We start from the raw sequence: 27,704 nt of genomic DNA, 5'->3' as shown, positions 1-27,704 counted from the left end.
CTCTGTAAGGCAAGTAAAAGGGCGTGGGCCCTGCAGCACTACCTGTAGTTCGCATTGTGCGTTGGAAGGCACAAATTAAGCAGACGGGAGAAGTCAGGATAGTGCGCAAGGGCATAGAAGGGAGCGGCTCAAGAAAAAAGAAGTGGAAATAGACAGCAAACTAGGCTGGAGAGAGACCTGAGACAAAGAGATCTGAATTATACGAGAGCCGACCAGGGGAAACACAAATTATGCAGTCAAGTTTCCCACATTTGGGGAAATCGCAGGAGCAGCACACCCAGAGTGCAATGGGTGAGACTTGCCCTGGGAGAAGCACCTTCATGATCATAGTATCTCACCTGGCAGGTAAGTAGGATTTGGGATAGTTCTGGGGAGGGTCGCTGCTCGGGCTGTCAAGTGAAGTAGATCCAACTGAGGCAGCACAAGGAAACTCTCGATAGAAGAACAAGGCTAGAGGAAGATCTGAGACAAATAAATCTGACTTTTACCAGAGCTGACCAGAGGAAAGAACAAACACAGTCCCCCACTACCACAAATAATGCAGTCGAGTTTCCCACATTTGGGGAAATCATAGGGGTCAGCATACCCAGAATGCAATGAATGAACCTCACCCTGGGAGAACAATCTTCATGACCATGGTATCTCCTATGCAAAATAAGTATGACTTAGGATAGGGCTGGGGAGGGCCGCTGCTAAGGCACATCTCTGTCAAGTAAAGGAGATTCAACTGAGGCAGCACAAGGGAACTCTCATCTGGGGACAACAACTGCAGGGAGAACACATATTTTCAGATGAACATGGGAGGGCAGAAGGCTGCCTAATACTGAAGCACCCCCAAACAACAAACCAAATGCAACAACTAGTGCAAGCATTCCTGGGGGAAGGCCTGCAGCAGATGGATTTGCATATGGTGATGTCATCCAAGCAGTGGGTCAAAGTTGGCTTCAACCCTCGTCTGCATATGAAAAGAGAAAAGGGGCGTGCAGGGCATGGCGGCCTTTTGCGGCGCTTGGATGACCCCTAGTTCGCATTAAACACCTCCACCCTACTTCGGTGTGGGGCTATGCCCCAGTCCCTGAAGCATTCAAGCTGATTTCTTGCAGCAGCTGGGCACTGTAACAGCTCCAGAGCTGCTCTGTAAGGCAAGTAAAAGGGTGTGGGCCCTGCAGCACTACCTGTAGTTTGCATTGTGCGTTGGAAGGCACAAAGTAAGCAGACGGGAGAAGTCAGGATAGTGCGCAAGGGCATAGAAGGGAGCAACTCAAGAAAAGAGAAGTGGAAACAGACAGCAAACTAGGCTGGAGAGAGACCTGAGACAAAGAGATCTGAATTATACGAGAGCCGACCAGGGGAAACACAAATTATGCAGTCAAGTGTCCAACATTTGGGGAAACCGCAGGAGCAGCACACCCAGAGTGCAATGGGTGAGCCTTGCCCTGGGAGAAGCACCTTCATGATCATAGTATCTCACCTGGCAGGTAAGTAGGAGTTGGGCTAGAGCTGGGGAGGGTCGCTGCTCGGGCACCCCCCTGTCAAGTGAAGGAGATCCAACTGAGGCAGCCCATGGAAACTCTCGAAAGAAGAACAAGGCTAGAGGAAGATCTGAGACAAATAAATCTGACTTTTACCAGAGCTGACCAGAGGAAAGCACAAACACAGTCCCCCACTACCACAAATAATGCAGTCGAGTTTCCCACATTTGGGGAAATCACAGGGGTCAGCATACCCAGAATGCAATGAATGAACCTCACCCTGGGAGAACAATCTTCATGACCATGGTATCTCCTATGCAAAATAAGTATGATTTGGGATAGGGCTGGGGAGGGCCGCTGCTCAGGCACATCTCTGTCAAGAATTTATAAAGTCTATACATATATATAACCAAATGTCAATATATATATATAGAACCCAGCGCTCCTATCAAAACTTATCTATTTCACCAATTTGTTGCTTATTTAATCTTTATACATCTATTAATTTTCACCATATATTATAAAATGCTGCTCCCATAGGTAGTACTGTTCTACCAATAATAAACCAAATTTTAAAGATAATCACACTTGTTATCAAGGGAGCGCAAAAAATAAAATATACAAGCTCCTTATTTTTAAAAAATATATATAGACAGAAGAAACCCACATTCAATAAAATACAATGGAGTCAACATATATAGGCACCACTATCCATATCTAAATGTAATCAGGATCTATTTCATATTGCCCTTGATGACAACGGAATGTTTATTAAAGGGTCCAAAAAATCCTACTGGATACAGCTGTTGTAATTTAATCGTTTGTAACCCTACCTTGAACGAGAGCTGTCTATGTATTCTATTAAGGGATGGTTACCTAATAGCTGTGCCTCCACTCAAGCTATGTGTAGTATTTAACTACCGTTAAGGCTTGCTTGAGTAAGCCTGATCTCTATCCTTAGGGGATGATTCCCTTATATCATAGATATATTATCTAATATACCTGTCTCTTTCTTCCAGGATCTTCAGATCAACTTCCAGACGGACCAGACACACATGGAAAGTATAACACTTTAATGACCAGTACCACACATTTCATCAATTACACATTCCCCTTTAAGTCATTAATCCATGCTAACCCCCTGTCAATTAGGCCTATACACAGTACCTGCATGCAATACAACAAATCCTTTTTCTTTTCAAGACACCCTTAGGTGTTAGAGTGACCCGGGTACTCTTAATATGATAGTGCACTATAAGGGCCCATAAACTTCCTAAAAATAACAGCAGTTAATACAGAATGTCTGACACTATGTTTTAGTATCAACTATCAGTTCTCCCTTCAGTTAAAGAGAAAGATGTTTGGCTCAGTCTACTTATGGTAGCGATTACTTTCTCCTATAAGGTTACTTATAGTTCCTCCTTGGCAGATAACAGAAAGTATCTATTTAGCTCATAGATAGTAACATCAACAGTTGATTACCAAGGAATCTGTATCCTTTCCTCAGTAAAAATGTTACTGTAGTTGTCCAGTATTAAACTAAACTCCTAAGAAGCTGGTATGATAAACCTTTGTTATGCTGCGTCCTTGTGTCCATTTGAAGTAGCTGATGCTTTCTATATTTCAGAGCATATATAGCTTTTCGATTCCTGTATGCCTCAAATTATTGTTGTCTCTTAGGATGAGTCTATATTAAATATATCTGCAAGAGATGGTTTCTCTTATCATAGTCACAGCGAGCTCAAATCCTTTAACTTTATAACTAATAGTCTCTTACGTGTCAGTCCTTCTTACGGGTTCACGAATATACATATAACACAGTTGTATTAAAGTGCCACAAGCTAGTCCTTGAATCGGGATGATATTCTAATCCTTTGTGGCTAAGAGGCTTTAACATCCATCCAATGTCACTGTAGTATGGCTACCTTTAATGTCCTTGACTCTAATTCTGCTAATTCAGGGGCATAAATACACACATTAGGTGGCAGCTTTAGGGTGTTACTTTCTATTTAGCGCTGCGGAACAATGTCTCTGGCTCTCCTTTGACTGATGTGATGCTGATATATGGGGGAGTTTTAAAACTATTTATGAAGCGTTAAACAGTTCAAGTTTCACTCCACTCCTCCTGTTACATATATATACCTAGTGCTTTCTACCTTCTCCTTAGCACTATGATTAAGCCATACATGGAACTGTAATTATAGGTCACTCTGACTACTGTGACCCATTACTATCCTCCTGCTTAATAGCCATTATTGCGGCCTAGCCCTGGAGTACTTAGTCCCAATATGAAATTGACTATGTACAATAGTCACCTATGGCTTGCTGTGCTTAGTGTAGGGGTAATATAAATGGCTGGATTATGCACTCACACTTCTACCATCTAGTGATGCTGCTGCCGGATGCTCCCCCGACTCCTCCCTTACACTTACAGCCACACAGAATGGAGCCTCTGCTGCTGGTCCTGGCTTCTTTGTTGTGGCTGTCAGAGTCTGTGCCGGTAATAGGTAGGAAGGAACCCTCTCTGTGTCCCTGTCACAGATGTGCCCTTCCAATACTGCTGGGTGAGTTGACTAGCGCTGATCTTGGGTTCTATGAACAGTTCTGAGTCTCAATGCTGCTGTCACCACCTTTACAGTAAGGAAGCCCTGTTCTGGCTTCACACACTAAGCCCCCTCCGGCCGCCGCAATGTATACCGCTCAGCTCTAATGCGGGCGACGGCCGGAGCAGCAAAAAACTATGTCCTCTCACCAAGGGATATGCAGTCTCTATCTCAGCTACACTCACAGCACCTCTCCACTCCTCTCTAGTAGTCACATGACCCACTCTGAGGTGATGCCCCGCCCACTGGCAATCACCTCACTAGGTGATTGACAGTTAGGAGCACAAGGACATTAACCCTTTAGATACACTGTGAAACCATAAAATAAGCCTTCATTGTATTCACCACTACATTTACATCAATGTACATACAATTACATATATGTGAACTGTATTATTTACCTCACAACATGCATACAGTATTACAACATCCATTAACTTTTATATGAATAATATATATGCTTATACTCCATTTTAGTCACCATATTATAACTACCTCAGTATAAGTGTTGTTTAAACCCTAAATCAGGGTTACATTTCTCCCCCTGGTGCATTGTCACTGTTTAACATCTTTAGGTGCCAATGCACCATCTACCTTACTCACTATGCTAAAATAGTATATATTCATTCACATCCATTAGCAAGCCACCTCATCTCAACCATTTTAACTGTTGGCCAAATAGGGAGGGATGGAACTACATAGCCTTCATGCCTCCCAGGGATAGTGTTCTCTGATCGTGCTGGTTTCCCTTGCTCTTCTACACCTGATTTATTGACTTATTTTAGTACTGGACTTCGGATGGAAGATTTAAGAGATTGTGCTAGGGTAAAGTTATCATGTACCTCACTACGATTTTCACTGAGACTAGTTTCTTTCTCTGACGAAGCTTCTAAAGTTATCAAGTCTTTAGCATCTGAATTTTCCGTTTCTTGATCCTGGGACTGATTTACTCTACCATTGAATCTCGAGAGAGGTCGGTAATGTAAGGTTGTAGAAGGATGACATGGAGCTGGATCTCTCCCTTGCCTTTGTTCTGAATATGCACTTCCTTCATCAACCACTTTTTCTCGTGGTTGATAACAATAACTGTATGATCCTCGTCGGTTTGGAGCAAATCGACTCCCTTTCACTGGTACTCCACCTATGCCAGTCACATTTGCTGCATGTACACCCTTTTCCCCTTCCAACACTTCAAATTCTACTTTCTCTCCATCTCCTACACTGTACAACAGTTTTAGGGGGTTATTCTTCGTTATGGATGTCCAATGTACAAATATGTCTTCTCCGGTGTCATGCCTTTTAATGAAGCCATAGCCTTTCTTCACATGGAACCATATTACTGTGCCAGTCATTTTAAGAGACATATACTGTGTCCCTTTACTATCAACTTTATTCATAGAAGATTGTCTCAGCAATATACCATCCACTACCTCAGTCTGTAATGCTATGTCCTTAGTATCCGGTCGCATAGAAAATTCATGGATACGGTCTTCAGGACAGTTGTTTAGGAAGTTGGCATCCTTGAGTATTTTATTCTCAGATTCTAGCTGAGACAGTCTTTCTTTCATTTCATTCAGACAAATATGATCCTCCTTTTCAGTTTCTTTACCCACTTCCAATAATTCAGACAACTCAGTTATTTTTGATTCCAGAGAATGAATATTGTCTTCCTGCTGCTGGTACATTATCAACTTTTGTTGCTCCTGATCCACTCTGGTTTGTCTTTCATCAGATGCCATGGTTTCCATCTCTCTCTGTATAAACCAAAGTTCTCTCTCAAGCTCTTTGTTCCTCTCATCAATTTTGGTGTTAAACATCTGTTCTTCTTTTAGCTTCCATTGGGTTTCATCTAGAACCTCCAACAACTGATGTTTAGACCTGTCCAGTGCTATATGTCTTATCACCTCTATCGGGGTCTGTAGATCCACTGGGCTATCTCTTCTTGTTGGTTCCTCAATGGAAGTTGGAAACCGGGAAAGCAGGTCCTTCTGTTGATCTTTTGGAAGAGCTAATACTAATTGTCCATGTTTCTTATAATCCTCAGCTATTTGCTTTAGCACAGTTTCTAATCTCTGTATACCTACATCTATCTTCACTTCCCCTGGAACTCTCTCTTTCAGTGGTAGAACATTCTTATCTCCTTTCATTCCATAATCCATGTTAGCGACCAAAGTATGAGCAAGGTTGTCACTAACACCTCCCTCACTATCCTTTAGGTGGGGATCAAGTTTGACTTTCTTGTCCTTTGATTTTTTCTTTCTCTTCTCCAACTCTACAGGGACATCTAATATTTTTTCATTTTTCACACCTAGGTTATTTACAAAAGTTCCCACAAACTTGCATGTCACCTCTTCCTTTAAGCCTGGTCCCTTACGGTACTCTTGTTTGTCCATACTTTTACATTCTCTAATGGCTTCAACTCTCCCAACTGATACAGCAATGGCTTTATGTCCAACCTTCTCCCTGTTCCTTTGCTTCTTTCCCATATTTGTATTTTATTTTTAGGGATGTGAGGACTTTATCAATAATAATTAATGGCAGCTGACACCTGTGGTGTAACAGGGCCTGAGTGTAACTTCTATCTCACGCGGTGCCTCCAAATGTAACCCTACCCTCATTACCTTGAACGAGAGCTGTCTATGTATTCTATTAAGGGATGGTTACCTAATAGCTGTGCCTCCACTCAAGCTATGTGTAGTATTTAACTACCGTTAAGGCTTGCTTGAGTAAGCCTGATCTCTATCCTTAGGGGATGATTCCCTTATATCATAGATATATTATCTAATATACCTGTCTCTTTCTTCCAGGATCTTCAGATCAACTTCCAGACGGACCAGACACACATGGAAAGTATAACACTTTAATGACCAGTACCAAATGGATTAAGTATACATTAACATTTCATCAATTACACATTCCCCTTTAAGTCATTAATCCATGCTAACAGCCTGTCAATTAGGCCTATACACAGTACCTGCATGCAATACAACAAATCCTTTTTCTTTTCAAGACACCCTTAGGTGTTAGAGTGACCCGGGTACTCTTAATATGATAGTGCACTATAAGGGCCCATAAACTTCCTAAAAATAACAGCAGTTAATACAGAATGTCTGACACTATGTTTTAGTATCAACTATCAGTTCTCCCTTCAGTTAAAGAGAAAGATGTTTGGCTCAGTCTACTTATGGTAGCGATTACTTTCTCCTATAAGGTTACTTATAGTTCCTCCTTGGCAGATAACAGAAAGTATCTATTTAGCTCATAGATAGTAACATCAACAGTTGATTACCAAGGAATCTGTATCCTTTCCTCAGTAAAAATGTTACTGTAGTTGTCCAGTATTAAACTAAACTCCTAAGAAGCTGGTATGATAAACCTTTGTTATGCTGCGTCCTTGTGTCCATTTGAAGTAGCTGATGCTTTCTATATTTCAGAGCATATATAGCTTTTCGATTCCTGTATGCCTCAAATTATTGTTGTCTCTTAGGATGAGTCTATATTAAATATATCTGCAAGAGATGGTTTCTCTTATCATAGTCACAGCGAGCTCAAATCCTTTAACTTTATAACTAATAGTCTCTTACGTGTCAGTCCTTCTTACGGGTTCACGAATATACATATAACACAGTTGTATTAAAGTGCCACAAGCTAGTCCTTGAATCGGGATGATATTCTAATCCTTTGTGGCTAAGAGGCTTTAACATCCATCCAATGTCACTGTAGTATGGCTACCTTTAATGTCCTTGACTCTAATTCTGCTAATTCAGGGGCATAAATACACACATTAGGTGGCAGCTTTAGGGTGTTACTTTCTATTTAGCGCTGCGGAACAATGTCTCTGGCTCTCCTTTGACTGATGTGATGCTGATATATGGGGGAGTTTTAAAACTATTTATGAAGCGTTAAACAGTTCAAGTTTCACTCCACTCCTCCTGTTACATATATATACCTAGTGCTTTCTACCTTCTCCTTAGCACTATGATTAAGCCATACATGGAACTGTAATTATAGGTCACTCTGACTACTGTGACCCATTACTATCCTCCTGCTTAATAGCCATTATTGCGGCCTAGCCCTGGAGTACTTAGTCCCAATATGAAATTGACTATGTACAATAGTCACCTATGGCTTGCTGTGCTTAGTGTAGGGGTAATATAAATGGCTGGATTATGCACTCACACTTCTACCATCTAGTGATGCTGCTGCCGGATGCTCCCCCGACTCCTCCCTTACACTTACAGCCACACAGAATGGAGCCTCTGCTGCTGGTCCTGGCTTCTTTGTTGTGGCTGTCAGAGTCTGTGCCGGTAATAGGTAGGAAGGAACCCTCTCTGTGTCCCTGTCACAGATGTGCCCTTCCAATACTGCTGGGTGAGTTGACTAGCGCTGATCTTGGGTTCTATGAACAGTTCTGAGTCTCAATGCTGCTGTCACCACCTTTACAGTAAGGAAGCCCTGTTCTGGCTTCACACACTAAGCCCCCTCCGGCCGCCGCAATGTATACCGCTCAGCTCTAATGCGGGCGACGGCCGGAGCAGCAAAAAACTATGTCCTCTCACCAAGGGATATGCAGTCTCTATCTCAGCTACACTCACAGCACCTCTCCACTCCTCTCTAGTAGTCACATGACCCACTCTGAGGTGATGCCCCGCCCACTGGCAATCACCTCACTAGGTGATTGACAGTTAGGAGCACAAGGACATTAACCCTTTAGATACACTGTGAAACCATAAAATAAGCCTTCATTGTATTCACCACTACATTTACATCAATGTACATACAATTACATATATGTGAACTGTATTATTTACCTCACAACATGCATACAGTATTACAACATCCATTAACTTTTATATGAATAATATATATGCTTATACTCCATTTTAGTCACCATATTATAACTACCTCAGTATAAGTGTTGTTTAAACCCTAAATCAGGGTTACATTTCTCCCCCTGGTGCATTGTCACTGTTTAACATCTTTAGGTGCCAATGCACCATCTACCTTACTCACTATGCTAAAATAGTATATATTCATTCACATCCATTAGCAAGCCACCTCATCTCAACCATTTTAACTGTTGGCCAAATAGGGAGGGATGGAACTACATAGCCTTCATGCCTCCCAGGGATAGTGTTCTCTGATCGTGCTGGTTTCCCTTGCTCTTCTACACCTGATTTATTGACTTATTTTAGTACTGGACTTCGGATGGAAGATTTAAGAGATTGTGCTAGGGTAAAGTTATCATGTACCTCACTACGATTTTCACTGAGACTAGTTTCTTTCTCTGACGAAGCTTCTAAAGTTATCAAGTCTTTAGCATCTGAATTTTCCGTTTCTTGATCCTGGGACTGATTTACTCTACCATTGAATCTCGAGAGAGGTCGGTAATGTAAGGTTGTAGAAGGATGACATGGAGCTGGATCTCTCCCTTGCCTTTGTTCTGAATATGCACTTCCTTCATCAACCACTTTTTCTCGTGGTTGATAACAATAACTGTATGATCCTCGTCGGTTTGGAGCAAATCGACTCCCTTTCACTGGTACTCCACCTATGCCAGTCACATTTGCTGCATGTACACCCTTTTCCCCTTCCAACACTTCAAATTCTACTTTCTCTCCATCTCCTACACTGTACAACAGTTTTAGGGGGTTATTCTTCGTTATGGATGTCCAATGTACAAATATGTCTTCTCCGGTGTCATGCCTTTTAATGAAGCCATAGCCTTTCTTCACATGGAACCATATTACTGTGCCAGTCATTTTAAGAGACATATACTGTGTCCCTTTACTATCAACTTTATTCATAGAAGATTGTCTCAGCAATATACCATCCACTACCTCAGTCTGTAATGCTATGTCCTTAGTATCCGGTCGCATAGAAAATTCATGGATACGGTCTTCAGGACAGTTGTTTAGGAAGTTGGCATCCTTGAGTATTTTATTCTCAGATTCTAGCTGAGACAGTCTTTCTTTCATTTCATTCAGACAAATATGATCCTCCTTTTCAGTTTCTTTACCCACTTCCAATAATTCAGACAACTCAGTTATTTTTGATTCCAGAGAATGAATATTGTCTTCCTGCTGCTGGTACATTATCAACTTTTGTTGCTCCTGATCCACTCTGGTTTGTCTTTCATCAGATGCCATGGTTTCCATCTCTCTCTGTATAAACCAAAGTTCTCTCTCAAGCTCTTTGTTCCTCTCATCAATTTTGGTGTTAAACATCTGTTCTTCTTTTAGCTTCCATTGGGTTTCATCTAGAACCTCCAACAACTGATGTTTAGACCTGTCCAGTGCTATATGTCTTATCACCTCTATCGGGGTCTGTAGATCCACTGGGCTATCTCTTCTTGTTGGTTCCTCAATGGAAGTTGGAAACCGGGAAAGCAGGTCCTTCTGTTGATCTTTTGGAAGAGCTAATACTAATTGTCCATGTTTCTTATAATCCTCAGCTATTTGCTTTAGCACAGTTTCTAATCTCTGTATACCTACATCTATCTTCACTTCCCCTGGAACTCTCTCTTTCAGTGGTAGAACATTCTTATCTCCTTTCATTCCATAATCCATGTTAGCGACCAAAGTATGAGCAAGGTTGTCACTAACACCTCCCTCACTATCCTTTAGGTGGGGATCAAGTTTGACTTTCTTGTCCTTTGATTTTTTCTTTCTCTTCTCCAACTCTACAGGGACATCTAATATTTTTTCATTTTTCACACCTAGGTTATTTACAAAAGTTCCCACAAACTTGCATGTCACCTCTTCCTTTAAGCCTGGTCCCTTACGGTACTCTTGTTTGTCCATACTTTTACATTCTCTAATGGCTTCAACTCTCCCAACTGATACAGCAATGGCTTTATGTCCAACCTTCTCCCTGTTCCTTTGCTTCTTTCCCATATTTGTATTTTATTTTTAGGGATGTGAGGACTTTATCAATAATAATTAATGGCAGCTGACACCTGTGGTGTAACAGGGCCTGAGTGTAACTTCTATCTCACGCGGTGCCTCCAAATGTAACCCTACCCTCATTACCTTGAACGAGAGCTGTCTATGTATTCTATTAAGGGATGGTTACCTAATAGCTGTGCCTCCACTCAAGCTATGTGTAGTATTTAACTACCGTTAAGGCTTGCTTGAGTAAGCCTGATCTCTATCCTTAGGGGATGATTCCCTTATATCATAGATATATTATCTAATATACCTGTCTCTTTCTTCCAGGATCTTCAGATCAACTTCCAGACGGACCAGACACACATGGAAAGTATAACACTTTAATGACCAGTACCAAATGGATTAAGTATACATTAACATTTCATCAATTACACATTCCCCTTTAAGTCATTAATCCATGCTAACAGCCTGTCAATTAGGCCTATACACAGTACCTGCATGCAATACAACAAATCCTTTTTCTTTTCAAGACACCCTTAGGTGTTAGAGTGACCCGGGTACTCTTAATATGATAGTGCACTATAAGGGCCCATAAACTTCCTAAAAATAACAGCAGTTAATACAGAATGTCTGACACTATGTTTTAGTATCAACTATCAGTTCTCCCTTCAGTTAAAGAGAAAGATGTTTGGCTCAGTCTACTTATGGTAGCGATTACTTTCTCCTATAAGGTTACTTATAGTTCCTCCTTGGCAGATAACAGAAAGTATCTATTTAGCTCATAGATAGTAACATCAACAGTTGATTACCAAGGAATCTGTATCCTTTCCTCAGTAAAAATGTTACTGTAGTTGTCCAGTATTAAACTAAACTCCTAAGAAGCTGGTATGATAAACCTTTGTTATGCTGCGTCCTTGTGTCCATTTGAAGTAGCTGATGCTTTCTATATTTCAGAGCATATATAGCTTTTCGATTCCTGTATGCCTCAAATTATTGTTGTCTCTTAGGATGAGTCTATATTAAATATATCTGCAAGAGATGGTTTCTCTTATCATAGTCACAGCGAGCTCAAATCCTTTAACTTTATAACTAATAGTCTCTTACGTGTCAGTCCTTCTTACGGGTTCACGAATATACATATAACACAGTTGTATTAAAGTGCCACAAGCTAGTCCTTGAATCGGGATGATATTCTAATCCTTTGTGGCTAAGAGGCTTTAACATCCATCCAATGTCACTGTAGTATGGCTACCTTTAATGTCCTTGACTCTAATTCTGCTAATTCAGGGGCATAAATACACACATTAGGTGGCAGCTTTAGGGTGTTACTTTCTATTTAGCGCTGCGGAACAATGTCTCTGGCTCTCCTTTGACTGATGTGATGCTGATATATGGGGGAGTTTTAAAACTATTTATGAAGCGTTAAACAGTTCAAGTTTCACTCCACTCCTCCTGTTACATATATATACCCAGTGCTTTCTACCTTCTCCTTAGCACTATGATTAAGCCATACATGGAACTGTAATTATAGGTCACTCTGACTACTGTGACCCATTACTATCCTCCTGCTTAATAGCCATTATTGCGGCCTAGCCCTGGAGTACTTAGTCCCAATATGAAATTGACTATGTACAATAGTCACCTATGGCTTGCTGTGCTTAGTGTAGGGGTAATATAAATGGCTGGATTATGCACTCACACTTCTACCATCTAGTGATGCTGCTGCAGGATGCTCCCCCGACTCCTCCCTTACACTTACAGCCACACAGAATGGAGCCTCTGCTGCTGGTCCTGGCTTCTTTGTTGTGGCTGTCAGAGTCTGTGCCGGTAATAGGTAGGAAGGAACCCTCTCTGTGTCCCTGTCACAGATGTGCCCTTCCAATACTGCTGGGTGAGTTGACTAGCGCTGATCTTGGGTTCTATGAACAGTTCTGAGTCTCAATGCTGCTGTCACCACCTTTACAGTAAGGAAGCCCTGTTCTGGCTTCACACACTAAGCCCCCTCCGGCCGCCGCAATGTATACCGCTCAGCTCTAATGCGGGCGACGGCCGGAGCAGCAAAAAACTATGTCCTCTCACCAAGGGATATGCAGTCTCTCTCTCAGCTACACTCACAGCACCTCTCCACTCCTCTCTAGTAGTCACATGACCCACTCTGAGGTGATGCCCCGCCCACTGGCAATCACCTCACTAGGTGATTGACAGTTAGGAGCACAAGGACATTAACCCTTTAGATACACTGTGAAACCATAAAATAAGCCTTCATTGTATTCACCACTACATTTACATCAATGTACATACAATTACATATATGTGAACTGTATTATTTACCTCACAACATGCATACAGTATTACAACATCCATTAACTTTTATATGAATAATATATATGCTTATACTCCATTTTAGTCACCATATTATAACTACCTCAGTATAAGTGTTGTTTAAACCCTAAATCAGGGTTACACGTTACTTTCCAATTGTAATTGATACATTAAATTCCTTCTTGTGGATGAACAGCAACAGTTGTAACCAACGCCTCTTTTCTCTAACGTCCTAAGTGGATGCTGGGGACTCCGTAAGGACCATGGGGAATAGCGGCTCCGCAGGAGACTGGGCACATCTAAAGAAAGCTTTAGGACTATGTGGTGTGCACTGGCTCCTCCCCCTATGACCCTCCTCCAAGCCTCAGTTAGATTTCTGTGCCCGACGAGAAGGGTGCACACTAGGGGCTCTCCTGAGCTTCTTAGTGAAAGTTTTAGTTTAGGTTTGTTATTTTCAGTGAGACCTGCTGGCAACAGGCTCACTGCATCGAGGGACTAAGGGGAGAAGAAGCGAACTCACCTGCGTGCAGAGTGGATTGGGCTTCTTGGCTACTGGACATTAGCTCCAGAGGGACGATCACAGGCCCAGCCTGGATGGGTCCCGGAGCCTCGCCGCCGGCCCCCTTACAGAGCCAGAAGAGCGAAGAGGTCCGGAAAAATCGGCGGCAGAAGACGTTCCTGTCTTCAATAAGGTAGCGCACAGCTGTGCGCCATTGCTCTCAGCACACTTCATACTCCGGTCACTGAGGGTGCAGGGCGCTGGGGGGGGCGCCCTGAGACGCAATAAAACATGATAAAAATACCTTACATGGCAAAAAATACATCACATATAGCTCCTGGGCTATATGGATGCATTTAACCCCTGCCAGAATATACAGAAAAACGGGAGATAAGGCCGCCGAAAAGGGGGCGAAGACTATCTCCTCAGCACACTGGCGCCATTTTCCCTCACAGCTCAGTTGGACGGAAGCTCCCTGGCTCTTCCCTGCAGTCACTACACTACAGAAAGGGTTAAAAAAAGAGAGGGGGGCACTAATTAGGCGCAGTATTAAAACATACAGCAGCTATAAGGGGAAAAACACTTATATAAGGTTATCCCTGTATATATATATATATAGCGCTCTGGTGTGTGCTGGCATACTCTCCCTCTGTCTCCCCAAAGGGCTAGTGGGGTCCTGTCCTCTATCAGAGCATTCCCTGTGTGTGTGCTGTGTGTCGGTACGTTTGTGTCGACATGTATGAGGAGAAAAATGATGTGGAGACGGAGCAGAGTGTCTGTAACAGTGATGTCACCACCTAGGGGGTCGACACCTGAGTGGATGTACTGTTGAAAATTACATGACAGTGTCAGCTCTGTATAAAAAAACAAAAAAAAAAAAACAGTGGTTGACATGAGACAGCCGGCTACTCAGCTTGTGCCTGTCCAGACATCTCATAGGCCGTCAGGGGCTCTAAAGCGCCCGTTACCTCAGATGGCAGATACAGACGCCGACACGGATACTGACTCCTGTGTCGACGGTGAAGAGACAACCGTGATTTCCAGTAGGGCCACACGTTACATGATTGAGACAATGGAAAATGTTTTATACATTTCTGATAATACGAGTACCACCAAAAAGGGGTATTATGTTCGGTGAGGGAAAAACTACCTGTAGTTTTCCTGAATCTGAGAAATAAAATGAGGTGTGTGATGATGCGTGGGTTTCCCCCCGATAACAATTGATCATTTCTTAAAAAGTATTGGCTGTATACCCTTTCCCGCCAGAGGTTAGGGTGCGTTGGGAAACACCCCCTAGGGGGGATAAGGCGCTCACACGCTTGTAAGAACAAGTGCTCTACCCTCTCATGAGATGGCCGCCCTTAAGGATCCTGCTGATAGAAAGCAGGAGGGTATCCAAAAATGTATTCACACACATACTGGTGTTATACTGCGACCAGCAATCGCCTCAGCCTGGAGGTGCAGTGCTGGGTTGGCATGGTCGGATTCCCTGACTGGAAATATTGATATCCTAGATAAGGATAGTATATTATTGCCTATAGAGCATTTAAAAGATGCATTTCTATATATGCATGATGCACAGCGGAATATTTGCCGACTGGCATCAAGTATAAGTGCGTTGTCCAATTCTACCAGTAAAATGGTCAGGTGATGCGGATTCCAAACGGCATTTGGAAGTATTGCCTTTGAAAGGGGACATTTGGGGTCGGTATTTTAGACCTGGTGGCCACGGCAACAACTGGGAAATCCACGTTTGTACCCCAGGTCGCCTCTCAAAATAAGACGCCGTATTATCAGGCGCAGTCCTTTGTTGGCAAGCGGACAAAAGGTTCCTCTTTTCTGCTCGTGACAGAGGGAGAGGAAAAAGGCTGAAGAGATTAGCCAGTTCCCAGGAACAGAAACCCTTTCCCGCCTCTGCCAAGCCCTCAGTATGACGCTAGGGCCTTACAAGCTCAGGCACGGTGGGGGCCCGTTCTCAATGAATTTCAGTGCGCAGTGGGCTCACTCGCAAGTAGACCCCTGGATCCTTCAGGTAATATCTCAAGGGTACATATTGGAATTCGAGACGTCTCCCCCTCGCCGTTTCCAAAAGTCGGCTTTACCGACGTCTCCCTCTGACAGGGAGGCAGTTTTGGAAGCCATTCACAAGCTGTATTCCCAGCAGGTGATAATCAAGGTACCCCTCCTGCAACAGGGAACGGGGTATTATTCCACACTATTGTGGTACCGAAGCCAGACGGCTCGGTGAGACCGATTCTAAATCTAAAATCTAAAATCTTTGAACACTTACATACAGAGGTTCAAATTCAAGATTGAGTCACTCAGAGCAGTGATTGCGAACCTGGAAGAAGGGGACTACATGATGTCTCGGGACATCAAGGATGCTTACCTTCATGTCAAAATTTACCCTTCTCACCAAGGGTACCTCAGGTTATGGTACAGAACTGTCACTATCAGTTCAGACGCTGCCGTAGGGATGGTCCACGGCACCCCGGGTCTTTACCAAGGTAATGGCCGAAATGATATCCCTTCGAAGGAAGGGAATTTTAGTTATCCCTTACTTGGACGATTCCCTGATAAGGGTAAGATCCAGGGAACAGTTGGAAGTCGGTGTAGCACTATCTCAGGTAGTGTTGCGGCAGCACGATTGGATTCTCAATATTCCAAAATCGCAGCTGGTTCCGACGACTTGTCTTCTGTTTCCTAGGGATGTTCCTGGACACAGTCCAGAAAAAAGGTGTTTCTCCCGGAAGAGAAAGCCAGGGAGTTATCCGAGCTAGTCAGGAACCTCCTAAAACCGAACCAAGTCTCAGTGCATCAATGCACAAGGGTTCTGGGTAAAAATGGTGGCTTCCTACGAAGCAATCCCATTCGTTAGATTCCACGCAAGAACTTTCCAGTGGAACCTACTGGACAAATGGTCCGGGTCGCATTTTCAGATGCATCAGCGGATAACCCTGTCACCAAGGACAAGGGTATCCATCCTGTGGTGGTTGCAGAGTGCTCATCTTCTAGAGGGCCGCAGATTCGGCATTCAGGACTGGGTCCTGGTGACCACGGATGCCAGCCTGCGAGGCTGGTGAGCAGTCACACAGGGAAGGAATATCCAGGGCTTAGGGTCAAGCCTGGATACATCACTTCACATAAATATCCTGAAGCTAAGGGCCATTTACAATGCTCTAAGCTTAGCAAGACCTCTGCTTCAAGGTCAGCCGGTGTTGATCCAGTCGGACAACATCATGGCAGTCACCCACGTAAACAGACAGGGTGGCACAAGAAGCAGGAGGGCAATGGCAGAAGCTGCAGGGATTCTTCGCTGGGCGGAAAATCATGTGATAGCACTGTCAACAGTATTCATTCCGGGAGTGGACAACTGGGAAGCAGACTTCCTCAGCACGACCTCCACCCGGGAGAGTGGGGACTTCACCCAGAAGTCGTCCACATGATTAAAAAACTCGACAGGTATTGCGCCAGGTCAAGAGACCCTCAGGCAATAGTTGTAGACGCTCTGGTAACACCGTGGGTGTACCAGTCAGTGTATGTGTTCCCTCCTCTGCCTCTCATACCCAAGGTACTGAGATTGATAAGATGGAGAGGAGAAAGCACTATATTCGTGGCTCCGGATTGGCCAAGAAGGACTTGGTAACCGGAACTTCAAGAGATGCTCACGGAGGATCCGTGGCCTCTACCTCTAAGAAGGGACCTGCTCCAGCAAGGACCCTGTCTGTTCCAAGACTTACCGCGGCTGCGTTTGATGGCATGCCGGTTGAACACCGGATCCTGAAGGAAAAAAGGCATTCCGGATGAAGTCATCCATATCCTGATCTAAAGCCAGGAAGGATGTAACCGCAAAAACATTATCACCGCAATTGGCGAAAATATGTTGCGTAGTGCGAGGCCAGTAAGGCCCGATGGAGGAAATTCAACTGGGTCGATTCCTACATTTCCTGCAAACAGGAGTGTCTATGGGCCTGAAATTGGGGTCCATTAAGGTTCAGATTTCGGCCCTGTCAATTTTCTTCCAAAAAAGAACTAGCTTCAGTCCCTGAAGTTTAGACGTTTGTAAAAGGGGTACTGCATATACAGCCTCCTTTTGTGCCTCCAGTGGCAATTTGGGATCTCAATGTAGTTTGGGTTCCAAAAGTCACATTGGTTTGAACCACTTAAATCTGTGGAGTTAAAATATCTCACATGGAAAGTGGTCATGCTGTTGGCCCTGGCCTGGGCCAGGCGCGTGTCAGAATTGGCGGCTTTATCCTGTAAAAGCCCTTATCTGATTTTCCATTCGGACAGGGCGGAATTGAGGACTCGTCCTCAGTTTCTCCCTAAGGTGGTTCCAGCGTTTTCACCTGAACCAACCTATTGTGGTGCCTGCGGCTACTAGGGACTTGGAGGAATCCAAGTTGCTGGATGTTGTCAGGGCCCTGAAAATATGTTTCCAGGACGGCTGGAGTCAGGAAATCTGACTCGCTGTTTATCCTGTATGCACCCAACAAGCTGGGTGCTCCTGCTTCTAAGCAGACTATTGCTCGTTGGATTTGTAGTACAATTCAGCTTGCACATTCTGTGGCAGGCCTGCCACAGCTAAAATCTGTAAAAGCCCGTTCCACAAGGAAAGTGGGCTCATCTTGGGCGGCTGCCCGAGGGGTCTCGGCTTTACAACTTTGCCGAGCAGCTACTTGGTCAGGGGCAAACACGTTTGCTAAATTCTACAAATTTGATACCCTGGCTGAGGAGGACCTGGAGTTCTCTCATTCGGTGCTGCAGAGTCATCCGCACTCTCCCGCCCGTTTGGGAGCTTTGGTATAATCCCCATGGTCCTTACGGAGTCCCCAGCATCCACTTAGGACGTCAGAGAAAATAAGAATTTACTTACCGATAATTCTATTTCTCATAGTCCGTAGTGGATGCTGGGCGCCCATCCCAAGTGCGGATTGTCTGCAATACTTGTACATAGTTATTGTTACAAAAATCGGGTTATTATTGTTGGGAGCCATCTTTTCAGAGGCTCCTCTGTTATCATGCTGTTAACTGGGTTCAGATCACAGGTTGTACGGTGTGATTGGTGTGGCTGGTATGAGTCTTACCCGGGATTCAAAATCCTTCCTTATTGTGTACGCTCGTCCGGGCAAAGTATCCTAACTGAGGCTTGGAGGAGGGTCATAGGGGGAGGAGCCAGTGCACACCACATAGTCCTAAAGCTTTCTTTAGATGTGCCCAGTCTCCTGCGGAGCCGCTATTCCCCATGGTCCTTACGGAGTCCCCAGCATCCACTACGGACTATGAGAAATAGAATTATCGGTAAGTAAATTCTTATTATTTACTGCAGTTAAAGTTCATATGTAACTCACGTGAGTAATGAAAGAAAACAGGGGGAGAGCGCTGTGATGGTTGGTGAAACACAGCGGTATGCTACGACCCCCGTTAACCGTGGCTGGATCTTATTGGCACTCGCGGTCGGGATATTTCTCCCTGCCGTGGGGTAGAGACCTCCTTTTGCTCGGTCTCAAATTGCTTTTTCCCCTTCACCGCTGTCTTTACATCAGACGTCCGCCGTGATGTAGCTCGTTCATGAACGGGCTTATATCTCAGCAATCAGAGTGTCCGGTAATCACCTTTCTTACGCGTTTCTCCGCTGTTATCCAAGAGCGGTTTCGTCAGAGGATACATCAGCAGCCTAGCAGGCTCTTTTTAAAATGCACCGGACCAATAGCATTACTAATTAGTTGATTGGATACATACATGTACTAATTGGATGCATACATGTAATGACTCACATATGGAACAACTTTCTAATTGCAATTGCACATATAAAGGCATTTCATAATATAAAAATAAGCAACATGGTGATTAAAAATAATAATAAAATAAGCAACAAGGTGGTTTAAAAAATAGCAGAAAATATATAATCTATATACAGATTAACCTATAATCTTTCAATCAATACCTCATATCTATAATCACATATACATAATTCAGAGACTCAGCACTAAGGATCCCCATTTACTTATATAAAACCTTTTAGGGTAACATAAATCCATGCCACTACTAAAGCAGTTCTTGTGGCGCAGGGGAAACATCAAATGCACTCTATGCAGCTAGTCCCATGTTCGAATCCAACCCGCTCAGCTTAACATCCATATTATTTATTTACTTTTAATGGGATCATTCTATCAATTCATTTTTACCTTTAATTTTTGTTAATATTATTTCTATATTTCATTATTTTAACCCCTGGAATAACTACATTGCTGTTTAAACAACAAAAAGAATTGAAGAAAAAATAAATATTAAACAGACAATTTAAGGATTCGAAGATTTAAATATTTAAAGATTTTAAAATTTAAAACAGGGAGGGGGGGAGAGGGAGGGGGGCCTTTTGGGAGAAGGAGGGGGGAAAAATAAAAATAGAAAAAAAAAATATATATAGAACCAAGAGAAAGTGTAAAAAGAGGATGGAGGAAGAAATCTGATGTTCATCATTACTAGTGGATTTTACTAAAGAACTTTAAAGGAACACACACAACAGGATTATACAGTTTCATCCTAAGAGGAAAGCTGTTTCCAAAATAGCTACTTCTAATAATTTTGTTTATTTATTAAACATACAATAAATGGATATTCAATAAATAATATATTAGGTAAATCAATAGATAAAATCTTCAGAGACTGCCAATGTTGTTCAGTTCGATGCTCCAAAATGCCTCCCTTGTCAAGTAAAGGAGATTCAACTGAGGCAGCACAAGGGAACTCTCATCTGGGGACAACAACTGCAGGGAGAACACATATTTTCAGATGAACATGGGAGGGCAGAAGGCTGCCTAATACTGAAGCACCCCCAAACAACAAACCAAATGCAACAACTAGTACAAGCATTCCTGGGGGAAGGCCTGCAGCAGATGGATTTGCATATGGTGATGTCATCCAAGCAGTGGGTCAAAGTTGGCTTCAACCCTCGTCTGCATATGAAAAGAGAAAAGGGGCGTGCAGGGCATGGCGGCCTTTTGCGGCGCTTGGATGACCCCTAGTTCGCATTAAACACCTCCACCCTACTTCGGTGTGGGGCTCATGTTGGCTATGCCCCAGCCCCTGAAGCATTCAAGCTGATTACTTGCAGCAGCTGGGCACTGTAATAGCTCCAGAGCTGCTCTGTAAGGCAACTAAAAGGGTGTGGGCCCTGCAGCACTACCTGTAGTTCGCATTGTGCGTTGGAAGGCACAAAGTAAGCAGACGGGAGAAGTCAAGATAGTGCGCAAGGGCATAGAAGGGAGTGGCTCAAGAAAAGAGAAGTGTAAACAGACAGCAAACTAGGCTGGAGAAAGACATGAGACAAAGAGATCTGAATTATACGAGAGCCGACCAGGGGAAACACAAATTATGCAGTCAAGTTTCCCACATTTGGGGATATCGCAGGAGCAGCACACCCAGAGTGCAATTGGTGAGCCTTGCCCTGGGAGAAGCACCTTCATGATCATAGTATCTCACCTAGCAGGTAAGTAGGAGTTGGGCTAGAGCTGGGGAGGGTCGCTGCTCGGGCACCCCCCTGTCAAGTGAAGGAGATCCAACTGAGGCAGCACAAGGGAACTCTCGAAAGAAGAACAAGGCTAGAGGAAGATCTGAGACAAAGAAATCTGACTTTTACCAGAGCTGACCAGAGGAAAGCACAAACACAGTCCCCCACTACCACAAATAATGCTGTCAAGTTTACCACATTTGGGAAAATAACAGGGGTCAGCATACCCAGAATGCAATGAATGAACCTCACCCTGGGAGAACAATCTTCATGACCATGGTATCTCCTATGCAAAATAAGTATGATTTGGGATAGGGCTGGAGAGGGCCGCTGCTCAGGCACATCTCTGTCAAGTAAAGGAGATTCAACTGAGGCAGCACAAGGGAACTCTCATCTGGGGACAACAACTGCAGGAGGTACACATATTTTCAGATGAACATGGGAGGGCAGAAGGCTGCCTAATACTGAAGCACCCCCAAACAACAAACCAAATGCAACAACTAGTGCAAGCATTCCTGGGGGAAGGCCTGCAGCATATGGATTTGCATATGGTGATGTCATCCAAACAGTGGGTCAAAGTTGGCTTCAACCCTCGTCTGCATATGAAAAGATAAAATTGGCATGCAGGGCATGGCGGCCTTTTGCGGTGCTTGGATGACCCCTAGTTCGCATTAAACACCTCCACCCTCCTTCGGTGTGGGGCTCATGATGGCTATGCCCCAGCCCCTGAAGCATTCAAGCTGATTTCTTGCAGCAGCTGGGCACTGTAACAGCTCCAGAGCTGCTCTGTAAGGCAAGTAAAAGGGTGTGGGCCCTGCAGCACTACCTGTAGTTTGCATTGTGTGTTGGAAGGCACAAAGTAAGCAGACGGGAGAAGTCAGGATAGTGCGCAAGGGCATAGAAGGGAGCAACTCAAGAAAAGAGAAGTGGAAACAGACTGCAAATTAGGCTGGAGAGAGACCTGAGACAAAGAGATCTGAATTATACGAGAGCCGACCAGGTGAAACACAAATTATGCAGTCAAGTGTCCAACATTTGGGGAAACCGCAGGAGTAGCACACCCAGAGTGCAATGGGTGAGCCTTGCCCTGGGAGAAGCACCTTCATGATCATAGTATCTCACCTGGCAGGTAAGTAGGAGCTGGGCTAGAGCTGGGGAGGGTCGCTGCTCGGGCACCCCCCTGTCAAGTGAAGGAGATCCAACTGAGGCAGCACAAGGGAACTCTCGAAAGAAGAACAAGGCTAGAGGAAGATCTGAGACAAAGAAATCTGACTTTTACCAGAGCTGACCAGAGGAAAGCACAAACACAGTCCCTCACTACCACAAATAATGCAGTCCAGTTTCCCACATTTGGGGAAATCACAGGGGTCAGCATACCCAGAATGCAATGAATGAACCTCACCCTGGGAAAACAATCTTCATGACCATGGTATCTCCTATGCAAAATAAGTATGATTTGGGATAGAGCTGGGGAGGGCCGCTGCTCAGGCACATCTCTGTCAAGTAAAGGAGATTCAACTGAGGCAGCACAAGGGAACTCTCATCGGGGGACAACAACTGCAGGGAGAACACATATTTTCAGATGAACATGGGAGGGCAGAAGGCTGCCTAATACTGAAGCACCCCCAAACAACAAACCAAATGCAACAACTAGTGCAAGCATTCCTGGGGGAAGGCCTGCAGCAGATGGATTTGCATATGGTGATGTCATCCAAGCAGTGGGTCAAAGTTGGCTTCAACACTCATCTGCATATGAATAGAGAAGAGGGGCGTGCAGGGCATGGCGGCCTTTTGCGGCGCTTGGATGACCCCTAGTTCGCATTAAACACCTCCACCCTCCTTCGGTGTGGGGCTCATGTTGGCTATGCCCCAGCCCCTGAAGCATTCAAGCTGATTTCTTGCAGCAGCTGGGCACTGTAACAGCTCCAGAGCTGCTCTGTAAGGCAAGTAAAAGGGTGTGGGCCCTGCAGCACTACCTGTAGTTCGCATTTTGCGTTGGAAGGCACAAAGTAAGCAGACGGGAGAAGTCAGGATAGTGCGCAAGGGCATAGAAGGGAGCGGCTCAAGAAAAGAGAAGTGGAAACAGACAGCAAACTAGGCTGGAGAGAGACCTGAGACAAATACATCTGAATTATACGAGAGCCGACCAGGGGAAACACAAATTATGCAGTCAAGTTTCCCACATTTGGGGAAATCACAGGGGCAGCACACCCAGAGTGCGATGGGTGAGCCTTGCCCTGGGAGAAGCACCTGCATGATCATAGGATCTCACCTGGCAGGTAAGTAGGAGTTGGGCTAGAGCTGGGGAGGGTCGCTGCTCGGGCACCCCCCTGTCAAGTGAAGGAGATCCAACTGAGGCAGCACAAGGGAACTCTCGAAAGAAGAACAAGGCTAGAGGAAGATCTGAGACAAAGAAATCTGACTTTTACCAGAGCTGACCAGAGGAAAGCACAAACACAGCCCCCCACTACCACAAATAATGCAGTCGAGTTTCCAACATTTGGGGAAATCACAGGGGTCAGCATAAACAGAATGCAATGAATGAACCTCACCATGGGAGAACAATCTTCATGACCATGGTATCTCCTATGCAAAATAAGTATGATTTGGGATAGGGCTGGGGAGGGCCGCTGCTCAGGCACATCTCTGTCAAGTAAAGGCGATTCAACTGAGGCAGCACAAGGGAACTCTCATCTTGGGACAACAACTGCAGGGAGAACACATATTTTCAGATGAACATGGGAGGGCAGAAGGCTGCCTAATACTGAAGCACCCCCAAACAACAAACCAAATGCAACAACTAGTGCAAGCATTCCTGGGGAAGGCCTGCAGCAGATGGATTTGCATATGGTGATGTCATCCAAGCAGTGGGTCAAAGTTGGCTTCAACCCTCGTCTGCATATGAAAAGAAAAAAGGGATGTGCAGGGAATGGCGGCCTTTTGCGGCGCTTGGATGACCCCTAATTCGCATTAAACATCTCCACCCTCCTTCGGTGTGGGGCTCATGATGGCTATGCCCCAGCCCCTGAAGCATTCAAGCTGATTTCTTGCAGCAGCTGGGCACTGTAACAGCTCCAGAGCTGCTCTGTAAAGCATGTAAAAGGGTGTGGGCCCTGCAGCACTACCTGTAGTTTGCATTGTGCGTTGGAAGGCACAAAGTATACAGACAGGAGAGGTCAGAATAGTGCGCAAGGGCATAGAAGGGAGCGGCTCAAGAAAAGAGAAGTGGAAACAGACAGCAAACTAGGCTGGAGAGAGACCTGAGACAAAGAGATCTGAATTATACGAGAGCCGACCAGGGGAAACACAAATTATGCAGTCAAGTTTCCCACATTTGGGGAAATCACAGGGGCAGCACACCCAGAGTGCAATGGGTGAGCCTTGCCCTGGGAGAAGCACCTACATGATCATAGTATCTCACCTGGCAGGTAAGTAGGAGTTGGGCTAGAGCTGGGGAGGGTCGCAGCTCGGGCACCCCCCTGTCAAGTGAAGGAGATCCAACTGAGGCAGCACAAGGGAACTCTCGAAAGAAGAACAAGGCTAGAGGAAGATCTGAGACAAAGAAATCTGACTTTTACCAGAGCTGACCAGAGGAAAGCACAAACACAGTCCCCCACTACCACAAATAATGCAGTCAAGTTTCCCACATTTGGGGAAATCACAGGGGTCAGCAGACCCAGAATGCAATGAATGAACCTCAACCTGGGAGAACAATCTTCATGAGCATGGTATCTCCTATGCAAAATAAGTATGATTTGGGATAGAGCTGGGGAGGGCCGCTGCTCAGGCACATCTCTGTCAAGTAAAGGAGATTCAACTGAGGCAGCACAAGGGAACTCTCATCTGGGGACAACAACTGCAGGGAGAACACATATTTTCAGATGAACATGGGAGGGCAGAAGGCTGGCTAATACTGAAGCACCCCCAAACAATAAACCAAATGCAACAACTAGTGCAAGCATTCCTGGGGGAAGGCCTGCAGCAGATGGATTTGCATATGGTGATGTCATCCAAGCAGTGGGTCAAAGTTGGCTTCAACCCTCGTCTGCATATGAAAAGAAAAAAGGGATGTGCAGGGCATGGCGGCCTTTTGCGGCGCTTGGATGACCCCTAATTCACATTAAACACCTCCACCCTCCTTCGGTGTGGGGCTCATGTTGGCTATGCCCCAGCCCCTGAAGCATTCAAGCTGATTTCTTGCAGCAGCTGGGCACTGTAACAGCTCCAGAGCTGCTCTGTAAAGCATGTAAAAGGGTGAGGGCCCTGCAGCACTACCTGTAGTTTGCATTGACGTTGGAAGGCACAAAGTAAGCAGACAGGAGAGGTCATAATAGTGCGCAAGGGCATAGAAGGGAGCGGCTCAAGAAAAGAGAAGTGGAAACAGACAGCAAACTAGGCTGGAGAGAGACCTGAGACAAAGAGATCTGAATTATACGAGAGCCGACCAGGGGAAACACAAATTATGCAGTCAAGTTTCCCACATTTGGGGAAATCGCAAGAGCAGCACACCCAGAGTGCAATGGGTGAGCCTTGCCCTGGGAGAAGCACCTTCATGATCATAGTATCTCACCTGGCAGGTAAGTAGGAGTTGGGCTAGAGCTGGGTAGGGTCACTGCTCGGGCACTTCCCTGTCAAGTGAAGGAGATCCAAGTGAGTCAGCACAAGGGAACTCTCGAAAGAAGAACAAGGCTAGAGGAAGATCTGAGACAAATAAATCTGACTTTTACCAGAGCTGACCAGAGGAAAGCACAAACACAGTCCCCCACTACCACAAATAATGAAGTCGAGTTTCCCACATTTGGGGAAATCACAGGGGTCAGCATACCCAAAATGCAATGAATGAACCTCACCCTGGGATAACAGTCTTCATTACCATGATATCTCCTATGCAAAATAAGTATGATTTGGGATAGAGCTCGGGAGGGCCGCTGCTCAGGCACATCTCTGTCAAGTAAAGGAGATTCAACTGAGGCAGCACAAGGGAACTCTCATCTGGGGACAACAACTGCAGGGAGAACACATATTTTCAGATGAACATGGGAGGGCAGAAGGCTGCCTAATACTGAAGCACCCCCAAACAACAAACCAAATGCAACAACTAGTACAAGCATTCCTGGGGGAAGGTCAGCAGAAGACGGATTTGCATACAGTGATGTCATCCAAGCAGTTGGCCAAAGTTGGCTGGAACCCTCATCTGCATATGAAAAGAGAAAAGGGGTATGCAGGGAATGGCGGCCTTTTGCGGCGCTTGGATGACCCTTAGTTCGCATTAAACACCCCCACCCTCCTTCGGTGTGGGGCTCATGTTGGCAATGCCCCAGCCCCTGAAGCATTCAAGCTGATTTCTTGCAGCAGCTTGGCACTGTAACAGCTCCAGAGCTGCTCTGTAATGCAAGTAAAAGTTTGTGGGCCCTGCAGCACTACCTGTAGTTTGCATTGTGCATTGGAAGGCACAAAGTAAGCAGACAGGAGGAGAAGTCAGGATAGTGCACAAGGGTATAGAAGGGAGGGGCTCAAAAAAAGAAGAAGTGGAAACAGACTGCAAACTAGGCTGGAGAGAGACCTGAGACAAAGAGATCTGAATTATATAAAAGCCGACCAGTGGAAACACAAATTATGCAGTCAAGTTTCCCATATTTGGGGAAATCACAGGGGCAGCACACCCAGAGTGCAATGGGTGAGCCTTGCCCTGGGAGAAGCACCTTCATGATCATAGTATCTCACCTGGCAGGTAAGTAGGAGTTGGGCTAGAGCTGGGGAGGGTCGCTGCTTGGGCACCCCCCTGTCAAGTAAAGGAGATCCAACTGAGGCAGCACAAGGGAACTCTCGAAAGAAGAACAAGGCTAGAGGAAGATCTGAGATAAAGAAATCTGACTTTTACCAGAGCTGACCAGAGGAAAGCACAAACACAGTCCCCCACTACCACAAATAATGCAGTCAAGTTTCCCACATTTGGGGAAATCACAGGGGTCAGCATACCCAGAATGCAATGAATGAACCTCACCCTGGGAGAACGATCTTCATGACCATGGTATCTCCTATGCAAAATAAGTATGATTTGGGATAGGGCTGGGGAGGGCCGCTGCTCAGGCACATCTCTGTCAAGTAAAGAAGATTCAACTGAGGCAGCACAAGGGAACTCTCATCTGGGGACAACAACTGCAGGGAGAACACATATTTTCAGATGAACATGGGAGGGCAGAAGGCTGCCTAATACTGAAGCACCCCCAAACAACAAACCAAATGCAACAACTAGTGCAAGCATTCCTGGGGGAAGGCCTGCTGCAGATGGATTTGCATATGGTGATGTCATCCAAGCAGTGGGTCAAATTTGGCTTCAACCCTCGTCTGCATATGAAAAGAGAAAAGGGGCGTGCAGGGCATGGCGGCCTTTTGCGGCGCTTG

General features: G+C 44.9%; 16 non-coding genes across 16 annotated transcripts; all 16 read right to left on the bottom strand.

Annotated features, from left to right (window-relative positions):
• Positions 1 to 190: 190 nt before the first annotated feature.
• LOC134985760 (U1 spliceosomal RNA) lies at positions 191 to 353 on the bottom strand. Its single transcript, XR_010191919.1, has one exon. It is a non-coding gene; the product is annotated as a U1 spliceosomal RNA (small nuclear RNA).
• Positions 354 to 498: 145 nt separating this feature from the next.
• LOC134985649 (U1 spliceosomal RNA) lies at positions 499 to 662 on the bottom strand. Its single transcript, XR_010191821.1, has one exon. It is a non-coding gene; the product is annotated as a U1 spliceosomal RNA (small nuclear RNA).
• A 661-nt stretch (positions 663 to 1,323) lies between these two features.
• LOC134985810 (U1 spliceosomal RNA) lies at positions 1,324 to 1,486 on the bottom strand. Its single transcript, XR_010191961.1, has one exon. It is a non-coding gene; the product is annotated as a U1 spliceosomal RNA (small nuclear RNA).
• A 152-nt stretch (positions 1,487 to 1,638) lies between these two features.
• Positions 1,639 to 1,802, bottom strand: LOC134985859 (U1 spliceosomal RNA). Its single transcript, XR_010192002.1, has one exon. It is a non-coding gene; the product is annotated as a U1 spliceosomal RNA (small nuclear RNA).
• Positions 1,803 to 21,123: 19,321 nt separating this feature from the next.
• LOC134985825 (U1 spliceosomal RNA) lies at positions 21,124 to 21,286 on the bottom strand. The gene has a single exon (XR_010191973.1). It is a non-coding gene; the product is annotated as a U1 spliceosomal RNA (small nuclear RNA).
• Positions 21,287 to 21,438: 152 nt separating this feature from the next.
• LOC134985689 (U1 spliceosomal RNA) lies at positions 21,439 to 21,602 on the bottom strand. Its single transcript, XR_010191858.1, has one exon. It is a non-coding gene; the product is annotated as a U1 spliceosomal RNA (small nuclear RNA).
• A 671-nt stretch (positions 21,603 to 22,273) lies between these two features.
• LOC134985815 (U1 spliceosomal RNA) lies at positions 22,274 to 22,436 on the bottom strand. Its single transcript, XR_010191965.1, has one exon. It is a non-coding gene; the product is annotated as a U1 spliceosomal RNA (small nuclear RNA).
• A 152-nt stretch (positions 22,437 to 22,588) lies between these two features.
• Positions 22,589 to 22,752, bottom strand: LOC134985693 (U1 spliceosomal RNA). The gene has a single exon (XR_010191862.1). It is a non-coding gene; the product is annotated as a U1 spliceosomal RNA (small nuclear RNA).
• A 671-nt stretch (positions 22,753 to 23,423) lies between these two features.
• On the bottom strand, positions 23,424 to 23,586 carry LOC134985827 (U1 spliceosomal RNA). The gene has a single exon (XR_010191975.1). It is a non-coding gene; the product is annotated as a U1 spliceosomal RNA (small nuclear RNA).
• A 152-nt stretch (positions 23,587 to 23,738) lies between these two features.
• On the bottom strand, positions 23,739 to 23,902 carry LOC134985712 (U1 spliceosomal RNA). Its single transcript, XR_010191879.1, has one exon. It is a non-coding gene; the product is annotated as a U1 spliceosomal RNA (small nuclear RNA).
• A 670-nt stretch (positions 23,903 to 24,572) lies between these two features.
• Positions 24,573 to 24,735, bottom strand: LOC134985769 (U1 spliceosomal RNA). Its single transcript, XR_010191927.1, has one exon. It is a non-coding gene; the product is annotated as a U1 spliceosomal RNA (small nuclear RNA).
• A 152-nt stretch (positions 24,736 to 24,887) lies between these two features.
• Positions 24,888 to 25,051, bottom strand: LOC134985694 (U1 spliceosomal RNA). The gene has a single exon (XR_010191863.1). It is a non-coding gene; the product is annotated as a U1 spliceosomal RNA (small nuclear RNA).
• A 670-nt stretch (positions 25,052 to 25,721) lies between these two features.
• On the bottom strand, positions 25,722 to 25,884 carry LOC134985749 (U1 spliceosomal RNA). Its single transcript, XR_010191909.1, has one exon. It is a non-coding gene; the product is annotated as a U1 spliceosomal RNA (small nuclear RNA).
• A 152-nt stretch (positions 25,885 to 26,036) lies between these two features.
• LOC134985717 (U1 spliceosomal RNA) lies at positions 26,037 to 26,200 on the bottom strand. Its single transcript, XR_010191883.1, has one exon. It is a non-coding gene; the product is annotated as a U1 spliceosomal RNA (small nuclear RNA).
• A 675-nt stretch (positions 26,201 to 26,875) lies between these two features.
• Positions 26,876 to 27,038, bottom strand: LOC134985766 (U1 spliceosomal RNA). The gene has a single exon (XR_010191924.1). It is a non-coding gene; the product is annotated as a U1 spliceosomal RNA (small nuclear RNA).
• A 152-nt stretch (positions 27,039 to 27,190) lies between these two features.
• LOC134985647 (U1 spliceosomal RNA) lies at positions 27,191 to 27,354 on the bottom strand. The gene has a single exon (XR_010191819.1). It is a non-coding gene; the product is annotated as a U1 spliceosomal RNA (small nuclear RNA).
• Positions 27,355 to 27,704: the final 350 nt, after the last annotated feature.

Source organism: Pseudophryne corroboree (genome assembly GCF_028390025.1).
Source record: "Pseudophryne corroboree isolate aPseCor3 chromosome 7 unlocalized genomic scaffold, aPseCor3.hap2 SUPER_7_unloc_1, whole genome shotgun sequence".
In the NCBI taxonomy this organism is placed as follows: domain Eukaryota; kingdom Metazoa; phylum Chordata; class Amphibia; order Anura; family Myobatrachidae; genus Pseudophryne; species Pseudophryne corroboree.
This window is presented reverse-complemented; position numbering and strand designations above follow the sequence as displayed.